The sequence below is a fragment of the Mustela erminea genome, chromosome 19 (assembly GCF_009829155.1).
Source record: "Mustela erminea isolate mMusErm1 chromosome 19, mMusErm1.Pri, whole genome shotgun sequence".
Classification (NCBI taxonomy): domain Eukaryota; kingdom Metazoa; phylum Chordata; class Mammalia; order Carnivora; family Mustelidae; genus Mustela; species Mustela erminea.
In genome coordinates, this window is record NC_045632.1 from 37892278 (window position 1) to 37915542 (window position 23265).

At 37.1% G+C, this 23265-nt stretch overlaps 1 protein-coding gene across 2 annotated transcripts in view; it reads right to left on the reverse strand.

The window, feature by feature from the left end:
• Window positions 1-23265, reverse strand: part of CDH8 (cadherin 8) — a 397301-nt gene that overhangs the window by 195049 nt on the left and 178987 nt on the right. The window lies entirely within an intron of this gene.

Below are 23265 nucleotides of genomic sequence, written 5' to 3' on the forward strand. Positions count from 1 at the left end.
ATTATTTATTTCTCTTGGCACATATATCTGCAGATACATAGACAGAGATGGTATCTGATTTTTCCTAAAATAATTCATAGGAAAACTTAACTTGAAAATATGTATTCCACGAATATTAGGGATTATGAATGTGCTTCAGCAATGAAATAGGTTTCAGGCCACACGGACTGTAGTTGAAGAAAGACCCAAATCTGGGTCTCTGGAATCTTACTTATGATGTGTTAATAAGGTAATATACTCTCCTTCTGCCAAAAAAAACCCTCTACATAGTACTTATGAAGACCTTTGTCTAATAATCTTCCATGCTATTCCAGCATCTTAACATGAATCTGTTTGACAGACATGACTACTTCACATAGACTTTATATATTAACCTCAACTTGACCTTCCCCATTTGTGTCTGAAAACTGTTATAAGAGAACAGCAAGCCTGAAAGCCTTAAATCAGAACACTGAGGATCATTCAAGTGTCTCAATATGTACAAATTGCTTCCTTATATGTGAATTTCCTGTCTCGTAAAGCAGTATATTCTTTGACTAAGTAACTATGACTTCTTAATTACCCCACTGTGTGGATCACAGCCTCGTCTGTGCCCATTTCCTTATGGAAGAACATATAAAATAGCTGTATGTGAATTAACGATGATATCCTGTCTCTGTATTTTTACACCCACTGTGCAGAGGGACTTCAGCATAGGGACTGTCCTTTCTGTCGCTCCTGGATTCTTCTATTAAATAATTCTGCACAGGCCACCATTTATAGCATCAACACATGGCTAGCCAATAAATGATGCTACTCAAATTGCCAATTCTGAGTTACACTGAAATACTTGCAATTATTCCTATTCAGAATTAAGGTGAAATTTCTTTCCCCCTAAATGAAAACACTTCCAGGGACTCCTCAATCAAGTGGAATTATTTCTGTGAAGAGCATGATGGCACTATTCTTTCCTTAAGCCATAATTCCAATAACTAATTATACGTATAATAAGTATGGGTGGTTTAAAAAAGCAAAGTGAAAGTCACTAAAAAATTGGATGCTTTCTCCTAGCAATTGAGAACTTAAGCAGATGAGAAAGCCAGGGTTGTGCGGTGGATAAAGCACAAGCTGTACCGTTGCCTGGTAGACATGGGGCCAGGACTGACACCTGAGTCTCAGTAAAGTGAAGCAACTCTCTCTTCCATCCAGAACGTCAGTCTCTTTGTCTATGACACAGAGACAGAAACACCTAACAGACATTACATGTAATGACATCTAACATTGTTCACGGACCATAGCAGACACTGAAAACAAAATTGAATTGAAATGATATCATCCTCCAATGCCAAAATGGCCCTGATTCCACTCATGCTCCCTTGGAACTTTCTGGCCCCAGAACTCAGTCAGATACTTGATGTGGTACGGCTCCAGGTCTGGCAACAGAGGCAAGGAGAACGGGGCATTTTTAGAGCCCAGGATTTGATATCAGACAATGGGTTTGATTTCTGGCCCCTTCCCTTACTGTGGTAAGTAACCCAAGCAATTTCTTAACATCTTGGAGCTCTTGTTTTCCCTTATGGTACTTAGAGATAGTGCTTACCCCATGGGTTTTTGTTGTTGTTGTTGTTGTTTTCTTTCCTTAAGATGATTATGAAGGCAGATAAGGCATGTAAAATATTAGGCCAATAATAAAATAGTAATTAGCTGATCACTACTACTACCCCTAGTATTATTACTACCAGCAATACCACACTGTCGCAGAATGATTGTGACGATCACTCATAACAAAAATAGCTATACTTTGTATCTTATTGAGCCTTCTTTGTGCTGGATACATGCGTAGATACAGTGCTTAGTGCACTGACCGAGAAAGAGTACACAGTCACCTGCTTAGCTATTACAGTAATTATCATCACCTCCTCCTTATATTTCATGACCATCCAGTTAGGTAACTATTACGGTTCCCCCTAAACATGAAGAAACATGAACCTCTGTGGTCTCAGTTAAACTATCTATATTCCATGAATTTCAATGTGTTTGAAACAGTGATAGACCCACTGTTCCATTATACCAACCTGTCTGTCCTACACTTTGGAGGTTCTAGATGGTCACTAACTGCTAACTTCAGAGTGATCTGCTTGGTAAGTCTGCCTGGTGGCTTTGAGGGATACTCACTGCTGTTCCTCTTCTCATAATGCCTCACCCAGACATGCTAAACCAACTCTGACCTCACTCAGGGAATTTCCAGTGACCCATTAACCTTGATTTGAAGGATCTGTACAATACAGACAGCAAGACACTGGCCTTTGCTAATAAAATTTCCCGATTAACTAAATCCTCCAACTCAAATTGTTACAGAAATTTGTCATTCATAAACCAAGCCTTTGCCCCATAGGTCATTGCATTTTCAGCAACAAATGACACTGCATGATCTCTAGGTGTGAGTGACTAAGGTTCCTACTCAACAAATCAGAACCCAAGACTTCAGAAACATAAGGCAACAATCTGGTTCCACTACCTTACCATAGGGCAGAGACATCAATGAAAGGGGTCTGACCAGGAAGACAGGGTCTTCCTTTATTTATGGTGGCTGTCACAATGGGCGTAAAATATGCCTAGAACTTGCCTCAATTTCCTTTAAAGTAAGAATCAGGAACCAGATTGGGCTTAAAAGAAATACTGTAGGGTTTCCTACCACTGTTGAGCTTCTGCTACATTTTTCTTGTCAGTCAAAGACTGATAAAAAAAAAAACTGGGATGTACAGAACTGAAAAGTGTTCCAGTACCTAGGGGAGATACGTATTAGAATCACTCAAGAGTCTGACAACTGGATTTGTTTAAAATCATTCGAAGGGCACAGTTCTCACAACTATCCCTGGATAATCTTCCCACCATTCCTTTTGTGCCTTTCAATCCGACATTCTCCTTGACCTCTTTGTTGCATTCCGCCAAGTTCTGCTTTTGAAATCCTCCTACCTTCTTCTTTGGGGATGCAGGCTCTTTCTTCCCAGCAGAGTGACTTCTCTCTTTGCCTTCACATTCTCTCTCAAAATAGAATTCTTCTCCTCCTCCTCCCCTCCTGTGTCTTCATGAACAATGCTGCTGCGTGATTCCCTCTTAATCAGATCAGAGTCTGTGCAAGAGGCAGCATCAGCCCCTTCCACTGGCGTAAGTAATACTCACCTCACCTTCTCACTCTTGTTTATTATCCTGGGCTTTATTATTTTCATGTAAATTTCTTTCCCCACCCAAAATTATTTGCACTCAAGTCAATACCTTTCAGCTCCCATTCATAGACCTAAGAAAGCAGGTGGCACAAAATGCCCTGGGCACGATTCTGCATTGAATAGGGAGAAGAAATAGTGTGGCAAAGTAATAGACAAGGAAAAAAAAAAATCTGTCATTACACAAATGTTTCTCCAGGACCTCCTATACATCAAACACTCTTTCAGGTATTATGAATACGGTGGAGAACACAGATAAGCAGGCGAACTTCACAACTCCTGCATTCTAAGTGCAAAAGCTGGGCAATGCATTGCCATTTGCAGAGCTACACAAAACAGGGCAATCAGGCTCACAACTCATTGGCTTTCTGAGCCTCAGTCTTTTAATTTGTAAGAAGCTGGGGCAGTGAAATTTACCTTACAGGAGGAAAAAAAAAAATGAGACAGACATACGTCACCTGTAAGAGCTCTTATCAGCAGTGCTCATATACATAGGCCATAGTTTAACAATGATTAGTCAGAACATTTGTGAATATTGAAATCTAGGTATGATTATGCCCCATCATACAGAAGCAAGCAGAGGGGAATGGATCTCTATGTCCCTCCAGGACAGAGATAATTAGACTTGTATTAACTGGAGGCTGTCTGACCTCCCTAGGAGGCAAGCCAGAGGCAAAACCACTCGAAATGGAAAGCGAAGTAGATGTTCTAGTTAATAGAGTTACCATACAGAGGATTAGTAAGAGCAGATTTTTATGGATCTAGTGTTCCTTTTGTGACAGTTGTTATATCAGACCTGTTTCTTCAAATACGTTAAGTGGCTCATGATTTTTATTCTCCATATTAAAATTAAAAAAAAAAAACTGTAACTAATAAGTACATCTTCTTTTCCTGCTCTACATTTTTAACAATTACATGACACTCCTTCTCTTTCTCTTCCTGGTTCCTATCAATCACTTCTTGTTTTCCATTTTTTCCTCCCTTGTGGCCGTATGTGTTCTTTTTAATGGCTTTGCTCCCACAAATCTAAGTGAAGATACATATTATGGGAATATATATTTGGTATGAATGCATAAATGAATGAATGTTGAAGCTTTACCTTCTCTAGATGTCTACTTCCTACAGTTTGATTCAATACGCACTCATTGATGACCTCCTACCTGCTAAGCACGAGGCTTGGTCAAAGGGCCTGCACTGAGATTCTCTGCAGAAGATGTTCACAGAGTAGGTGAAAGATAACTCCTTTCAAACTCTCAACCAGTTGCTTATGGTAACTAAAGAAACTGAGGTTTGTATGTTTATTTGGTTTTGATCTTCCAAAAACACAAAGAACACAAGCCACTGATTCTGAGAAACTTACCATCACTATTGGCATGAGATCATTTTATGCAGGGTTATACTAAATAAAATAACATCTCTAGAAGTAACCTCTGGGTGTGAACAAGTACAATGTATTTAAGAGAAATCACATGATACAGAAAACCTTTTTGGACTAGGACGCAGGGATAAATTTGTCTTCAAATCTGACATTTATGTTTTAGGTGACTTTGAATAAAATTTCATAACCCGCACGAGATTCATATATGCAAATGATCTGTTATTAGGAGGAAATTCCAAGGGTCCATTTCTGGTGTGAGTGGTATTAATTTCCAAAGAAGCCTCATGTAAGAGGATCAGGAAGATGATAAATAAAATCAACCTTTCTTTCTTCCTGATTCGTCTTCCACACTTATGTTAACTCTGTAAAAAAGACTCTCCAACTTAACTTTAATTTCTTAGCAAGCCCGCAGCAGAGCCAGAGTAAAGAAGCCAGGCCTCAAACTCCCACTCTCTTAATTCCTCATCTTTGCAAAATTGTAGATGATGTCATTCAAACAATGGCCATTGAGAGAGCACCCCTAAGAAAACAGATACTGTCCTGGGCTCTGGAAACACAAAGATAAAGGAGGTACAGTTCTCCAGACTGGAATAGTCCAAAACCCAAAAGAAAAGGCAGGCATGATCAAATGTTTATAAAATGCAAATTCATCCGCTTCTATTCTGAACACTGCTATCACTTTATCTCTCTATCATAACACATGATGCAACAAATTTGCTTTCAATAAATGTCTAACTGACCTGCCCCTCTGTCAAATGGACTGAGATTTTAAGCATTCTATTTTCTGTAAAAAGTATTTCTACTCTAATCTTTTTCATTCCAAAATGTATATGATGAATCCCTTGTTTAGTCCCCTGAACACTTTGATAAAAACCATAAGTCCAGATAGAAGTCATTTTCATCACAATTATATTCCAGGTGCACACCATAGGTAGTAGGACCATGGGCAAGTCACTTCATCTCTTTGACCCTCTCTTTGTAAAAACATGTTTGTGAGATCTCCACTCAAGTGTCAAATTATCAGTGAGGTTTTCCTGTCCAGACATTACAAAACAATCACCACTCTTGGCTGACACACCCTTTCTTCCTTACCTAGCTATCAGTCTCTGCCCACATGCATTCCAGTGGGAGCAGAAAATAAACCAATGGACTTGTCTTGTTTATTGATGTTTATCAGCCTCTACAACAGTACCTGACAGGTAGGAGTCTCTCAATATATTTTAGCATTTTTCAATGAGCCAACGCATGAATGATTTCTTCCCCATGTGAACTTGTGAGGAATCCCATATAAAAGTCGACACATCCAAGTAAATTATTATCTGAGGACCTCTTCTGAAGATGTGCGGAGGCCTAGTTGAGAACTGATTTTCTCCGCGTCTCCCTTTCTGTTGTGGAAAATTCTGGCCACAGAAAGCTCAAAAGCCAGAAGAGTACTGTTCTACTTAACACGGAGCTGCATGGTGTAATTAATGTAGGCCTGGAAACATTCTGAATACCTTAGGATCAAATTACTGTTGTGCTTGTTCTCCCTCTTACATAAATATTTGCACATGTAAAAATTCAGCACCCTGACATTTATTGAAATAGTTGCATGGAGGAATGAGGCAAATTGACTAAGAGACAGGTGTTGGTAGTCAAGCACAAAGGCAGACAATCCTTTGTCAATGCAGCAACCACGAGTGGAGGAAAAAATATGGAAAAGATAGGCCCTCATGTAAGTGGCTCTGAAGATGCCATTTCCTCATCAGTTGCTCAGGGATCTGAACATGTATCTGAGCCTCCTGGACCTGCATTCTAGGGCTTCTCCACCAAGATAATAAGGGAAGGATATATGCGTGTGTGTGTGTGTTCAAACATGAACAAACCTCATTTTTCTACCCAAATCCATTCTCAAGTCAATGGCCCACATTACCAAAAAGTTTTAGTTGGTATGACCCAATATGGATAAATGCAAGATCCAAGGGGGTGGTATTTGGGTAACTGCATTTTAATGAGAATTCTAACTGGGTCAGGTAAGGGAACTTGAAGAGTTCAATAGAAATTGTGTGCTGTGCACACTACAGATATTATCTCAAGGTGAATCTTCAAACACATCTAAAAGTAGTTACAATCATTCACCCTTAAGGCATAAAGAATAGGGTCTCAAGGATATAAAATATCTTCATTATGGTCATAAAGTACTAAAGGTTGGAGACTGCAGTGGAACTTAACTCTGACTCCAAATTCACTTTCAGGACTTCATACACCATGCTGTCTCCCCTGAAATTCTAAAACAGATTGTTACCACCTCGAACCTCTTTTTCCCAGAAACACGATGACCTTTTGGAGGCTCAGCTTTGTTATAAATAAATGTTTATACGTAATACCAAGATTTTGTTTGTCTTTTGGCTTCCTTTCAGCATATTTTTCAGTTGCTTTAGATGACAGCCTTCAATAACTATCTTTCAGAGTGTAGGAGGCACATTACTTTAGAGTTCATATGAAATGTAAATAAGACAAATGCTGTTTTTAAATGTGTTTTCCCCCCATATCTATTTTTAAATGTGACAGAAAGAAGTGATGTCATCTCAGAATAGATTCCATTATGACAATTCTAATATTTTATTACTGCAATTTGGTACCCTTGGTGGGCAGAAAATGGTACATGGTGGTGGGTGAGGTTGCTTCCTTCTGACTATCATAGAGTAACTGTAGATAGGTAGACACATCGTGAGAAAAAGGACACAACTAGTACCATACTTGTAAACATTTCCTTGATATCTGATTATTCACAAATCCTTGCTCCAACCATTACTTCATAAGGGAAAAGATTTTTAAAAATAGGACTTGGAAGTTATGAAGTTGGTAGCTAAGATTGTTACTTTGGTGTGGAGTCATCTAAACACAGATGACTTGACTGAAGTTGTAAGAGAGTTCCTGTAAGAAATTTTAAGTTTCTGAAGTTCCTATAAGTTCCTATAAGAACTATATAGGGTTACCTCTTTGCTTGACCCCATTTTTGTAAAAAAAGGAACTAAGGACCAGTGAGGTTTGATCCCAACTCTTTCAGCTGCTAAATAGCCTAGCTTTATTATCCAAGGTCTAGTACATAGTGTTTTCCATGATTACTATTTGTGTCTGGGGTTGCTAATTTATACTCTGCTGAGAATGAGAGCAAGGGAATCTAATTTGCATTTTGTTCCATCGTGTAAATATGGTCATTATTATCATTTCCATGTATAGCCCTTGAATGTATTTGTTATTAAATAGCACAATTAGGCAATCTCAATTCCCGTCTTTGAGAGATCCACAGGTGTCAGAGTGCAAAGGTAGCTGTTAAGAGAGATAATACCACAGCAACATTATTAAAGTTAATGGGATGGAAAAGAAAGTTCCAATAGTACTCTGTCACACGCAATAAAATTTTACCACTCATGGAAACTACTTTTAAAGAAACTCTCCAGATGTAAAAAAAAATAAAAAAAAAATCTAATTATGGCTATCCTTACATTTACGAACCAGTTCAACCCTGTTAACCTTATGAACACTAAAATCACTAATTTACTGAATTCCATATTGCTGCTCCTTGTGGTCATATAAAACAGCCTGGCTCATAATAAATGGGAAATTATACATAATCACAAATTGTGAAGTGACTCTAGTATAACTTTAAAACCATTAAAAATGTTTATTTTCCCTTTATTTATATAGTCCCACATGCTCCTCAGTCCCTGCCTATGAAAACTCAAAACTCCTATCTTTTTCACTTGATCTAAGCACAGTGTCAAGGATATACAAATTTGAAAAATCCACTTACTCTATAAATATTCATTAAATGTGGATGGGTAGAAGTACCCATTTATTTCCAAATTATGGCCACAAAATTTTCTAACTGTAAGGGAATAAAGACCACTACTTATACTCAAAATTCCTTCTGAATCAGTGTTTTGCCCCAAGTGGAAAGTCCCCCTGGTTTTAAAGACTGATTCTCTTGAAACTGATTTTTTTTTTAAGATTTTATTTATTTATTTGACAGACAGAGATCACAAGTAGGCAGAGAGGCAGGCAGAGAGAGAGGAGGAAGCAAGCTCCCTGCTGAGCAGAGAGCCGGATGTGGGACTCGATCCCAGGCCCCTGAGATCATGACCTGAGCTGAAGTCAGAGGCTCTAACCTACTGAGCCACCCAGGCGCCCCGAGACTGATTTTTTGCAAGTAGCTCTATTTAAACTCCTTATCCAGGGGTACGTTGATGGCTCAGTGGGCTTAAGCTTCTGCCTTCAGCTCAGTTCACGATCCCAGGGTCCTGGGATCCAGCCCCACATGGGGCTCTCTGCTCAGTGGGGAGCCTGCTTCCTCCTCTCTCTCTCTGCCTGCCTCTCTGCCTAATTGTGATCTCTGTCTGTCAAATAAATAAATAAATCTTTAAAAAAAATAAATAAACTCCTTATCCAATATTCCAGAACCATCCACAATCATATTCATATAAACCAATTATTTAAAAAAAAAAAAACAATTATTTTCATTATTCAAGAATGCTCTTTTTCCACTTCCCTTTCATGAAATTCAGCCTATCTTTCAAATTACTACAACAACAACAACAACAACAATAATAAATCAATTATCTCATTCCCTTACATATTTTTTTTTCATGACACTTTGGACAATGAATAAGAAAATATCCAATTGATGTATTTATAACATAATTATTTATGTTGACATCTCTCTAGTTGTTCCATAAGCTCCATGAAGTCAGGGCCATGTCTACCTCATACATCATTTTGTCCCTGAGAGTGGAGGTGATCAATAAATATTTATTTACTGAATTTAAATGTTAATCTAAAAGAGGGCATGAAACTATAGTCTCTCTCTTCTTTTCCTTTCTTTCTCTTTTTTTTTTTTCTGAACACATTGACTTTTCATCATTCCCTGCCCCACCCTCTACCTTAACCCTCTCTATTTAGGAGATAGAAAGCCTAATGCAGCAGAGTTTTAAATCAGACAGATGAGGTCAGGAAATAAGCTCTGACTTTTACTACCTGGGTATCTTCCAGAAATTAATTTGCTTAGAGCTTTTATTTCCTTTATGTAAAGTAAGGTTCATGGCACCCACTTCACATGGGTACGAAGATGGCTATGAGAAATGGATAAACCAGATGACCAATAAATGGTACCTTCTTCCATTTGATTTTCTTTCTTTTTTTTTTCAAAGATTTTATTTATTTATTTGACAGACAGAGATCACAAGTAGGCAGAGAGGCAGGCAGAGAGAGAGGAGGGGGAAGCAGTCTCCCTACTGAGCAGAGAGCCCGATGGGGGATTTGATCCCAGGACCCTGAGATCATGACCTGAGCTGAAGGCAGAGACTTTAACCCACTGAGCCACCCAAGGGCCCCCATTTGATTTTCTGAACAGACTACAATGTCCAGAGATATGTGCCACTATAATGAGTCCAAGGTCACTACTTCTGGAAGGGGAGGCACAAATTATCTAAAAAGGATGCATTGGTGGTGTGGGGTTTTCTTAGGTAGTATCTACAGGCACATCCTTTTGTACTGGTCTGTTATCAGCAATGTCATACCTACTGTTCTTAAGGAATCCGATGACTAGATGCTGATAGATGGTAGATGCGAGAAGAGAGCACAGCGATAGAAGCTTCTTAAAAGTTGCCATTTTTCAAACTCCAGATACCCCGTAGTCCAAAACTGACAATACCAAAATCCTCCTGAAGATGCCCATTTTATAAGTATGCTCATCCTTGACTTCATCTTCTACATTTATTGGTTCATTTGTAATATGTTCTTGAGCAGCTATCGTGAGGCAGGCATAGTGCTAGGAACGAGGATGTGTGGTGAATACTAGACAGGATCCTCACATACATGCCTGAAATTCTTCTTTATTTAACTGCTTTTCTCAAAAAAAAAAAAAATGATCTCCCCTGTTTTAGCCCAGAGGAAATCATTTCCACAGGGATGTCTCTGAAATATGACTTACAAGGAAACGGAGTATTTGTATATTCCTCTTTCTCCTCCAGACACTTAGTGAATTCTTATTCATGCATCAGAATCTATGTCAGAGGCTACTTTTGCCTTAAATGAGAGAGCTGTCATTATTAACTACATTTAATTATATAATGTAAATACATATATATCTATAATTATAGACAAAATTTTATGATGTGTAGCTCTGTTTTCTAAACTAGGACATTTCAACATTAAATGATCCTTTTGAAGGGACATTTCAACATTAAATGATCCTTTTGAAGGGAGCTATATCTAAAGTTGTATTTACCACAATATTTAAAAATAATTATTGAACGTTTGTGATATGTTTAGTATAGTCTTAGGTAATCTTAAATACTGTGTTATAGATACAGAGTTAGGCCAAAAGGATGGGGGGTAGAATTAGAATATACACATAAATCCGTACTATAAATAAAACCTTACTGCTACCCTTACACAAAAACACCAGATATGAAATATATATATATATATATATATATACATACATACATGTATATATGTGTACTTTTAATATAAGGGTTGTCAAAATGTACTCCTCTTGGATACTGATTAATCTTTGACACTCATAGATAAACCATTCTTTCCTATAATATGAGTGCAAACACAGCTTTGTCCTTCATCAAGTCATTTTGAACTAGTCCAAATAAAACTCAAAGCTATATTTCAAAGGACAAAAATAATATCACCAAAGAGATAGAAGTTACAATTTAATTCAATAGGGACATGATACATAGTAAGCTGGGGAAAATCCTTGATGTTAGCTGGTTGGTCAAGTTGAATGGATGTCAATGGGAATAAGCATTTGTTTTGGTTTCCACCTAAATCCATCCCAAAGCACCCCAGTGTGACAGCAGGAGTTACATGTGGAGGAGTCTGTGTGGCTCATAGTCCTTCTGTCTCTGTGCACATTCAAAGGCCATGGTTCCTCTAAAAATGCATCCCTTCAACCTCAGTTATGGTCAGCACTGGACAGCTCCCTCTGGACTTAAAAACTGTCCGAAGGTATAAGTAACATGATACAACATTACTCTCAATTTACCCAAATATGGGACGCCTGGGTGGCTCAGTGGGTTAAAGCCTCTGCCTTCGGCTCAGGTCATGATCCCAGGGTCCTGGGATTGAGCGCCTTATCTGGCTCTCTACTCAGTGGGGAGCCTGCTTCCCTTCCTCTCTCTCTGCCTGCCTCTCTGCCTACTTGTGATCTCTGTCAAATAATTAAATAAAATCTTTTAAAAAATTTAGCCAAATATATTTAATTGTTCTCTGTGCTTACATAAAGAGATTATTTTTAGTAATCATAAAACAATTAATCTGACCACAATACTTACTCAACCTACTTTACCTCTCACAGGAGATTCTAAGAAGGAAAATAAATGATTGTTAAGTTAGTGCATGCAAGCACCAGCAGTCACACTCACAGGGATATGAGAATTTAATCACCAGTGAAACTGAGGAAGGCTAGGATTTGAATAATGATCTACTGGATATTTAAAATTAAATATTGATTAGATTTGATTAATGATCTATTGGATATTTAAAATTAAAATTGTGTCATCATTATCAACCCAGTGATGTTTAAATTTAGGTACAGGTAGAATGACACACTTTGATTTATTCATCCATCTATTTGTCCAAAAAATATTTTTTGTGAACTATGTGTACCAAACACTTATTTCCTGTCTGACTTTGGCATACCATTAAATCTCAAAATCCTCAAATATAATTAAGATAAATTAGCAATTTATCTTAGAATAGCTACATTACATGATACAGGAATTAAATTAACGAGTGAAGACCCTGGCATATAGTTTGTTGCTGCCTGTAATCCCTACTCGGGATCGACTGGTGGTTCTCCTACCAGAAATGTAGAAGGAACATAAGAAAGGCTGCTATTTTTCTCTCTACTCTCTTTTGTACCAAAACAATCAGACTCACAAGCTGATACTTTCCTCCCTCTTTAGTTGCTCTGAATGTGTATATCTGTGTGTGTGCATGTGCGTGTGCACATGTGCATTATGTTTGAAAAGGGAAGTCTCTCTGCATGTGTTCTTTTCTCCAAAATTATAGAAATCTATGCACTCCACTGTTAAAGAATACATAAACTGAATGAAGAGTGCAACAGGTGGATATCCCCACAGGTGAGAAAACTACTCTCTGGCTCCTGTTCTAATCCTCCTATCTATTGGCTTCATGCCTGACTTCTCCAGGGAGAGCCCCATGTCCTTCCAGGAGACTGAGAAGAGACTCCATATGTTACATAGGAAGCCAGTCTGGGGGCACCTGGGTGGCTCAGTTGGTTAAGCAACTGCCTTTGGTTCAGGTCATGATCCTGGAGTCCTGGGATCCAGTCCCACATTGGGCTCCCTGCTTGGCAGGGTGTCTGCTTCTCCCTCTGACCTCCCCCCTCTCATGCTCTCTCTCTCTCTCTCAAATAAATCAATAAAATCTTAAAAAGAAAAAAGAAGAAGAAGAAGAAGAAGCTGGTCTTCCCCTTCCCTGCTAACTGGCCACCAACTTCATGGGAAGGTGTGATCTAGAGTATTCTGGAGTTTTTAGAAGCAATTCGGCTGTGTGATGGGTGGAGATGCCTCAGGTTTTGGCCAGCGCTTAGGAACAAATCTTTATCCCTCATGATATAACTTCCCTAGACAATGGGACGCACAAGCTTCCCTCCTTTCCATGGCACTCCTATCTTGCAGTCAAAATTTTAACTCTAAATCCAGCAGGTATTTTTTTCTTAATTTTGTGTGTGTGTATATATATATATATTTTTTTACTTAAATTCAGTTAATTAACATATAGTATATTATTAGTTTCAGAAATCCAGCAGCTTTAATAGAAATGTGTCTTGTATTTAATATTGCTGAGGTATTCCTCTATCTACCATTAATGCAAACAAACCCTTTGGGTTGTTTTAAGTGGAAATGTCCTATCAAAAAAAAGTGTATTTTGCCTGATTCAATAAAAATAAAAATTAATAGTAATTAAAGATGTTCTTAGTTTGCAAAGATCTAAGATGAAGTATGGAATATATGCTTCCCTCCCTTCAATATTATTAATGACTGGAAAAGGCCTTTATATCACTGTTTTTTAAGATTGATACTTAGTCCCAAGAGGATAGTACTCATCCAAATTCATGCAGAAAATTAGTGGGAGCTTCAATTTTTAAATTCTAATTGAAGTTTATTTTATACATGATAAGCTCTTAAAGGAAAAACAAATACTAAACTGATGCCAGTAAGTGAAAACTACTTAATTTCTCAATATCACCCCAAAATCCATTTTTTATAGCCTCATATCCCTTTCATTTCCTCCTGTTGTAAGGCTGTATGTAAGTTTCCCCTATCCCACATCAATCGCTTGTTAAATTGTGTATTTTTATTACAGATAAAGGGCTGATATCCAAGATCTATAAAGAACTTCTCAAACTCCACACTCAAAAAAATAACCCAGTCAAAAAATGGGCAGATGACATGAATAGACACTCTCTAAAAAAGACATACAAATGGCTAACATACACATGAAAAAATGTTCACTATCACTAGCCATCAGGGAAATATAAATCAAAACCACAATAAGATATCCCTTTACCCCAGTTAGAATGGCAAATATTAACAAAACAGGAGACAACAAATGTTGGCGAGGATGTGCAGAAAGGAGAAACCTCTTACACTGTTGGTGGGAATGCAATCTGGTACAGCCACTCTGGAAAACAGTGTGGAGGTTCCTCCAAGATATTAAGAATAGAGCTACCCTATGACAATTGTACAATTGGGTATTTACCAAAGATACAGATGTAGTGAAAAGAAGAGGTACATGCACCCCAATGTTCACAGCAGCAATGTCCACATCAGCCAAACTGTGGAAAGAGCCAAGATCCCCTTCAACAGATGGATGGATAAAGAAGATGTGGTACATATACATAATGGAATATTATTCAGCCATTAGAAAACAATGAATACCCAGCGTTTGTATCAACATGGGTAGAACTGGAGGGGATTTTGTTAAGTGAAGTTCATCAAACAGAGAAAGACAATTATCACATGGTTTCACTCATATGTAGAACATAAGCAATAGCTCAGAGGACCACAGGGGAAAGGAGGGAAATTCAAAGGAGGAAAAATCAGAGAGAAAGATGAACCATGACAAAATACAGACCCTAAGAAACAATCTGGGGGTTTCAGAAGGAATGAGGGTGGGGGGAGGGGGCAACAAGGTGATGGGTATGGAGGAGGGCACATGCTGTGATGAGCACTGACTGTTACACTTAACTAATGAATCACTGAACACTGCATCAAGGACTAATTGTTTACTATATAGTGGTTAATTGAATATATTTAAAAAAAAAAAAAGAAAAGACAGTCATTGAAAAAAAATGTGCATTTTTCTAGAACATGGCTTTTGGTGTCATTGCCCTTAAAAAGTCTCCATTGTTCTTTTTTCTTCACATTTACTTAGTTAGCATTTCATTCCTATATCATAAAATCTGGCATGTGTTCTATGTTATCAGACCATTTAAGTTACCCATATATATCTCCTTTTAGGATTTATCATACACAACATGGCACCCTTGATGCCTAGCACATGACCTATCAGTGTTGACATTGACTAAATATATATTTTTAATAATTTTAGCAACTTTTTAAAAAATGTAACTTAATTGTATTTAAACTCAATTAAAATATAGTAAAATATTAGTTTAAGAGGTACAGTGCAGTGATTCATCATTACATCACGTGTCCTTCTTAATGCCCTTCATCCGGTTACCCCATTCCCCCAACCACCGCCCCTCTGGCAATCCTGTGTGTTTACTAGAGTTAAGAGTCTCTTATGGTTTCTCTCCCTCTCTGATTTTGTCTTATTTTTCTCCTTTCCCCTATGATCCTGTTTTGTTCCTTAAATTCCACATATGACTGAAATTGTATGATAACTATCTTTCTCTGATTGACTTATTTCCTTAGCATAACACCCTCTTGTTCCATCCAGGTCATTACAAATGGTAAGAGTTTTTTTTTTTTGGTGGTTGAGTAACGGTCCATTGATTGATGTGAATTGCAAAGACATTCTCACTTATCAGTGCATATTCTAGAATTATTGGTCTGCTTGAATTTATCTGAATATTTCTTCTCAAAGATCTGCATTAAGAATATTCTTTGGCCAGTCCCCTTGGCAGGAAAAATGATAATCCATGCAATACTGATTTTTTTTTAAAAAAGACATCCTGTATGTTTGCAATTTATCACTTCGATTCAGAGTGCATAAAAATGACTCAATTCCATGAAGACATTCCATGAAGACTCCATGTATTATCTTGATTTTTCTAAAAGAGAACCATCCATTACTTGGATTTTTTTTCCCCCAAAGAGTATTTTTTCCTTAGCTCACTTGTACAGGTTCTACTGAGACAAATGTTATTTGTATCCAATAAGGAACAATGTTCTGAGTTTCAAAAGAAAAAAAAAAGGTCAATGAATTAAGTTAGTTTATTTTTAAGCAGGTCATTTTTCATACTTTTTCTTGCCTGGAGCAAAGTTTAGACTATCCTGCAACTTTACCCTGGTTTCTCTGGATAATTAAGCATTTATTATTCACTTTCCTTGCATTTCATTTAGACTTTCCATCTTCAATCACTTAGGATGGACTGCAAGTGTGTTCTCATGGTTGTCCTCAAATTAATGCTTTTTTAAATGAATGCCACATTCCTCCCTATGTCCAAAATGTTGCAAGAAAACATGGTATTGGAGGTAGCATCGAGGGGGAAACAAAATACAAATTAGCTATTTTCAGCCTTTTGAAGCTATTCATTAAAAAATGCCAATTCATTTTGCAATTACTACTGCTCACATCTTCTCTGACATTAAACTGCCTCCCATGTCTAGGTATGTTGTATACCTGGACCTGCTTCAAAGTTTTATAAGTCCCTTTCTAAACCAATGATAGCCCCAGGGATTAGCTACAATACTTGGTAGTGAAGTGGGTGTATAGGAGACTGTTGAAAAACTGGAACTTGATATCAGACAGACTCACTTTGAATCTTGCTTCAAGCACCTTGTGTAAGAAAGCTATCAATTCTGACCCTCTGTTCTCTCAGAAGTAAAACTGAGATGACATGAGAAACTATCTCAAAATATTGTATGCAATAAATTAAATTTGATAATACATGCAAACCCAGTTAGCAAAATGTCAACAACATAATGAGTATTCAATAAATTAGGGTTGTTTTTGTTTATATTCTTGTTGTTGTTTTTCTTCCTGTTGTTGTTGTAATGTGACAGGAAATTTTATTTGTAGATGGAGAAAGCATTTTACCTTACACTCTCTCTGAACCACAGTTCTGTCATTTGCGGAGTGGAGAAGAAATTCTTCCCTCTACAGTTCGGTTTAGTGCTCTGTCAAAGCTAAAGAACTCTAGAAACACAAAAATAGTTTCCTTTCGCTCGTTTTTGTTGTTGCTGTTGCTGCTGCTGTTATTATTATTATCACAGTGACCTCTGGAGTAGGAAGATAGGTTATAACCATTCTTTCCTTGTGTGTTGGCCATTAACTTTTCTATCTCAACATGTGATCTAGAACTAAATCTGAGTGAGAGTTCATCACCGTCCCAAGGCTCATTTTTGCAAGTTTAAGCATCGCATTGTGTTGGCTATACACTTAAGATATAATGTGAGACGTGGAAATGGCATGAATTTTAGCTCTAAGTGACTCTCACAAACCACCACAACAAAGCTACATCTGAGGTTACAGCAGGGTTATTCCCACCACAGGAACACACAGAAGGAATATAGAGCGGAAACCAAGCTGGATTCCCTACCTGGTTCGTGACACAGCTCTGTGAGTCATGGCGAGCTTTTTCTTGTTCTCTCCTAATCCACTCCTTCCTGCCTCCTCATTCCATGCTTCTTTTCCTTTCCTTGTCTTTCTTACATTCATATTTAAAATACTTACAGAAGGACTTCTATGTGTCCAAAATTCTGTTAGGCATAGGGATGTACAAATGAACAAATCTGACAAGCTCCATTCCTTCACAGACTTTCCATTCCAGCAGTAGAACTTAAAAATACAAACAAGTCAATGTGTAAGATAATTACTGGCTATGATAAGCTCAAAGAAGATAATACGTAGAACAAATAGCAAATCTCTCTGCAATCTTAAGTTTATATCTGAAACAAGAGAAGGAGCTCTCCCTGAGGTAAAGAGATTGATGTGTTATGGCAACAAAAAATAATTCTATTAGGCTGAAATGTAACAAGTAAGGGGATGGAAGAACTTATCTGTTCCAAAGTCCACAGTTCTGTTCTTAGCATTCTTTTGAGGATAAAATAAGACACATGTGGGATTTTTTTTTTTTTTTTTTGCTCTCCTATGCTCTGGTTTCTTTTTATTAAAAATATTCTAGTATCAAGAACTTGATGACAGTTGCCAATGGGCAATCTTTTTTTATAAATATCATAAATATGTTCAAGTCCCATAGCCTGCTGAGAGAATGTTCACTGTCACAATATTGATCATTACAGCTATGAGTCTGACTGTTACTGGTAAGGCCAAAATCCTCACATAAAAATGAACTGAGGAAAGGCCCAGATGGGTTCACTGGTAAATTCTACCAACACTTAATAAAGAAATTATACCAATACTCTACAATCTCTTATACAGGACAGAAGCAGAGAAATTGCTTCTTAACTCATTCTATGAGGCCACCATTACTGTAATACCACAGTCAGATGACATTCCAAGAAATAATAATAACAGACCAATATCTATCTCTAAAGAACACAGATGCAAAACCTTCAATATGATATCAGCAAGCTGAATCCCAAAAATGTAGAGGAGTTAGATGTCATGACTAAGTGAGATTTATTCCAGATATGCCAAGTTGGTTCAACAGGCAAAAATGAATTAATGAAATTCATCACATTGACAGATTAAAAAAGAGAAATCAGGTGATCATATCAACAGACAAAGAAACAGCAGTTAACAATATCCAACACCTATTCATGATTTAAAACTCTTAATAAAACAGAAACAGAAGAAGGGTGTCTGGGTGGCGTAATCAGTTAGGCACCAGACCCTTGGCTTCAGCTCAGGTCATGATCTCAGAGTCATGAGATCTAACCTCATGCCAGGCCCTGCACTTGGCACAGAGTCTCCTTGGGACACACTCCTTCTCTCCCTCTCCCTCTAAAATAAATAAACAAATCTTTAAAAATTTATAAAGAGAAGAGGACTTTCTCAATTCCATCAAGACTATGCATAAAAACCCTAAAAATATCATACATAAAGATGATAAGCTTAAAGCTTTCTTATTAAGATCAGGTCCAAGACAAGAATGTATCTTCTCACCACTTCTTTTCAATATCATTGTCAAAGTCCCTACTAACACAATAAGACAAGGAAAGGAAATAAAAGGTATATAGATTGGGGGGGAAGATATAAAACTCTTTGTTCACAGATGGCATGATCATCTATGCAGGAGATCCAAAATAACTGACATAAATAACAACAACAAAACCTTCTGGAATTCATAAGCAAATACAGCAAGGCTGCAGCATACAAAAGGCAATGCTTTCCTATGTAACAATGATATATTTGAAATTAAAAACCTTATACCTTTTATATTAGTACCTCCCAAAACTGAAATACTTAAATTTAAATCTAACAAGTATATACAAGATTTATATGAGAAAAACAGCAAACTTCTGATGAATGAAATAAAGAATAAATAAATAAATGGAGAGAGAGTTTATGTTCATGGATAGGAAGACTCAATGACATTTGGATGTCAGTTCTTCTTAGCTTGATCTATAGACACAATGCAATCCCAATTAAAATATCAGCAAATTATTTTATGAATATCAACAAACGGAGTCCAAAGTTTGTATGGAGAGGTAAAAGATCTAGAATAGCCAACACAATACTGAAGGAGAAAAACTTGGAAAGACAGATGCTTCCTGACTTCAAGACTTACCACAGAGCTACAGTAATCAAGACAGTGGGATCCTGGTGAAAGGACAGAAAAAAAAGATCAATGAAACTGAACAGAAAACCCAGAATGGGATCACATAAATAAGGTCAACTGACCTTTGACAGAGGAGCAAAGGCAAAACAGTATAGCAAAGATAATCCTTTCAACAAATGATGCTGGGTATCCACATGCAAAAACAAAACAGAACAAAACAGAACTTAAATATGGGCATTAAATCCTTCATAAATACTAACTCAAAATGGATCACAGACCTAAATCTTCTTAGACACAGGACAATAAAATTCCTAGAACATAGGAGAAAGCCTATATGACCTTGCATTTGGCAATGACTTTTTAGATACAATGGCCAAGGCAAAATTGATGATCAAACTGACAAGAGAGACTTGATTAAAAGCTGCTCAGTGGGGAGCCTTCTTCTCCTTTGCCTGCTATCCCCCCCAACTTGCGCTTGCTCTCTCTCTCTCTCTCTCCCCCTCGCTCTCTCTGTGTCAAATAAATAAATAAAATCTTTTTTAAAAAATAAATAAGTGCACTCCTTAATACTCTTACTATTGGGTTTTGACTAAATAATTTACCAAACACCTACTAATCTTGCATATTACTGTTTGAAACCTCACACTCACTGACTTGCTAGGACAAAAATTTATTTACTCTTTTGTGTTTGCCACATGTTGCAACAGCCACAGAGACCCACTGTGCTTGGGGTCTCAAAGAATTTGCCGAAGAGTGCAGTTAGCTGACATCTTCCAGCTGAATCATCTTTAGGATTAGTTTTAGTATTTGAGCTGAGGACTACTCTTCCCAGGCACATCAGAGACAAAGAGTGATTAAGACTGTATTCAAACCTGGCCATGTACATAACATATGGGACATCTTCTAAGAGAAACCTTTGCTCCAGGAATACCCAAGGGTTTGGTCAAGATGCTGTCAATACGCATTGCCTTATCCAGCTTCCTTTCCCCTTAACTTGCTTGGCTATCAGGTCTGCATCACAGTGAGATGTGTTTCCCCACCTGATTCTGTTGCATGCCCCTTATGGAGTGGTTATTTATGTCCCTCTCATAATTCACAGGTTGAAATATAATTCCCAATGTGATGGTAATTGGGGACAGTGGCTTTAACAGACACTGCGATTGTGAGAGTAAATCCCTCAAAAATAGTATTAGTGCTCATATTCAACGAAGCCAGCAAGCTAGCTCACTCTCTTTCCACATGGATATAGAGAGTCAGCCCTCTACAGTCTAGAAGCTGGCACTCACTGGAATTCTAACATGCAGACACCCTGAGCTCAGACTTCCAGCCTCAAGAGCTGTGAGAAACAAATTTCTGTTTCTTATAAGCCACCCAGTTTAAGGTATTTTGTTATAGCAGCCAGAACTAAGACAGTGCTTCTTTTATCTTTTATAGTTCTTACCTGCTAAGCCACTCGCTCTCCTAACTCTGTCTCAATGTCTTTCAGAGGACACGGTAATGGATACACATCTTTTGGTCACCAGAAAGTGTATTTATTTTCCATTTGCTTACAAAATAAAAAAAAAAAACCAAATGCTCCCTGATCTTTGCATTTTTTTCTATATTTTTCAATATAAAAAATTTTTAAACTGTTCTTAATCTGTTTCTGCATAACACTTATGCCCTTCTCTACCACACACACACACACACACACACACACACACACACACACACTCATACTGGTCTCAAAAAAAAATTTTTTTAAAAGAGAAAAGTTGAGGTTCCTGGGTGGCTCAATCAGTGAAGCATATGCCTTCAGGTCAGGTCATGATCCCAGAACCCTAGGATCAAGCCCTACATCAGGCTTCCCACTCAGTGGGGAGTCTGCTACTTCTTTTGACCCTTTCCCCTCTCATGCTCTCTCTCTCACACTGTCTCTCTCAAATAAATAAATAAAATCTTTAAAAAGAGAGAGAGAAAAAAAAGTCCTCACAGATAGAGTAAAATTTAGATTCTTTAGGAACAACTTACACTGCTTCCATTTCAACACACACAAGTATAATTATGAAGTCATTTACACAAAAATATTTATAATTCACTTGTCCATATTTATGTTACAAAAAAAGAACTTAGGCTGATTTTTGATTTTTTAATTTAACCTCTATTTCCTTGCACTGTATCTGCTTTAACTAAAAATCACAACTTCACTCAACCAATATTTAAACAATTACTACATATATTCTTCAAGTATCATATCATTTCTCCCTATTACATTTCCCACAATAATATCAGAATTCACCTCCTAAAATATAAACCATATAATTTTGTATCTTTCATATTAGAAATGATAAAGCTCAAATAAATGTATGTTGAGACAGATACTCATGATGCTGGGTAAAAATGCAAATATTAAATGTGGCTGACATTTGATTAAGCAAATGGCAATATATGTCAATGAAACATATATTGACGTACATGTCAATGAGATATTTTCAAGTACCCAAATTCTCTGACGTAGTAGGGGGTTTTTATTATCTACACCTCAAAGCAATTTATTTTTGATATATCAATTATTTAAATGGTATCACCATGCTTCCTTGTGCCTATGTTGAAAGCAAAAGCCTGTCTTCTAAAATGGATTTTGAGATATTCGCAGGCTGACATTAGCCTTTGTGAATTTTTCTCCTTATATTTAATTCAATGCCTAGAACACAGTGAATGCTGAGTTAATTTTTGCTGGATTACACTGGGCCTGGTGAACAAAAAGATACAAGTGAAGAAATAGGCAAAGAGCAAAGAAGAAAATGATTTAACTCCACTTAAGCAATCAACAATTTCTGTTTTACATAAGCCCTTATACCATAGTTATTACCTAGGGAGAGTGAGGTTCAAAGACAACTTTGAAATTAAGGACCAAGATATGAGTCCCATGTCTGTTCCCAATTCGGTCACTGTGATGTTAGCCAAGAGGACATGTCCAGACTTCTCTCTGTCTCTCTCTGTCTCTCTCTCTTAGCTGACTATCTTCTCTGTCACTTCCCCTAGGGTCATCAAGGGACCCAAAGGAGATGAAGTTTATGACAGATTTCCTTCTTCACTGAGGAAGAATATGTAATTATGCCCCTAATTAATGTGTTTTAGAAGTGTTCTTTCCTGTTTCTAAATCTAAATTCAATTTCAAGCCATGACCTATTTATATATAAACGTACTTTTTCTCACTTTTAAATGCATGAGGATTTTACTCTTTGAATTAAAAAAAGCAAAGAGAGGCTTTAAATTTTTAATTTAATTAATAATTGACTTAATGGTAAGACATGGAAATTTATCTCAATAATACTGAAAACTCATAAATTGAAGAACTTATATGTATATGCAGCTGTTTACTGAATTTTTCAATTTGGAAATCTGCAAACTAAACGAGAGATACAAAATAAAAATTCATATTTTTCAATATGTACCACCAAAAATCCCACAGGATTATAGAAAGTCTGGGAAAGTGGCCTTACTCTTTTAATACATTGTTAAACAATAAGAAGAAAACTTGCAAAAACTATAATTTTATGAAATTATCTTCCTCATCAGTTAAAAAAAAGTTTTTGTTTTTTTTCCTTTAAATAACTTAATGATTTCTAAAGTCTATACCACCAGATTCAGGACATTGACTGTGTTTAATACTGGCAATACTACTACTACTATTACTACTATTACTACGATCTCCATAAAGAACTCTAGTGGGTAGACATCAGGAT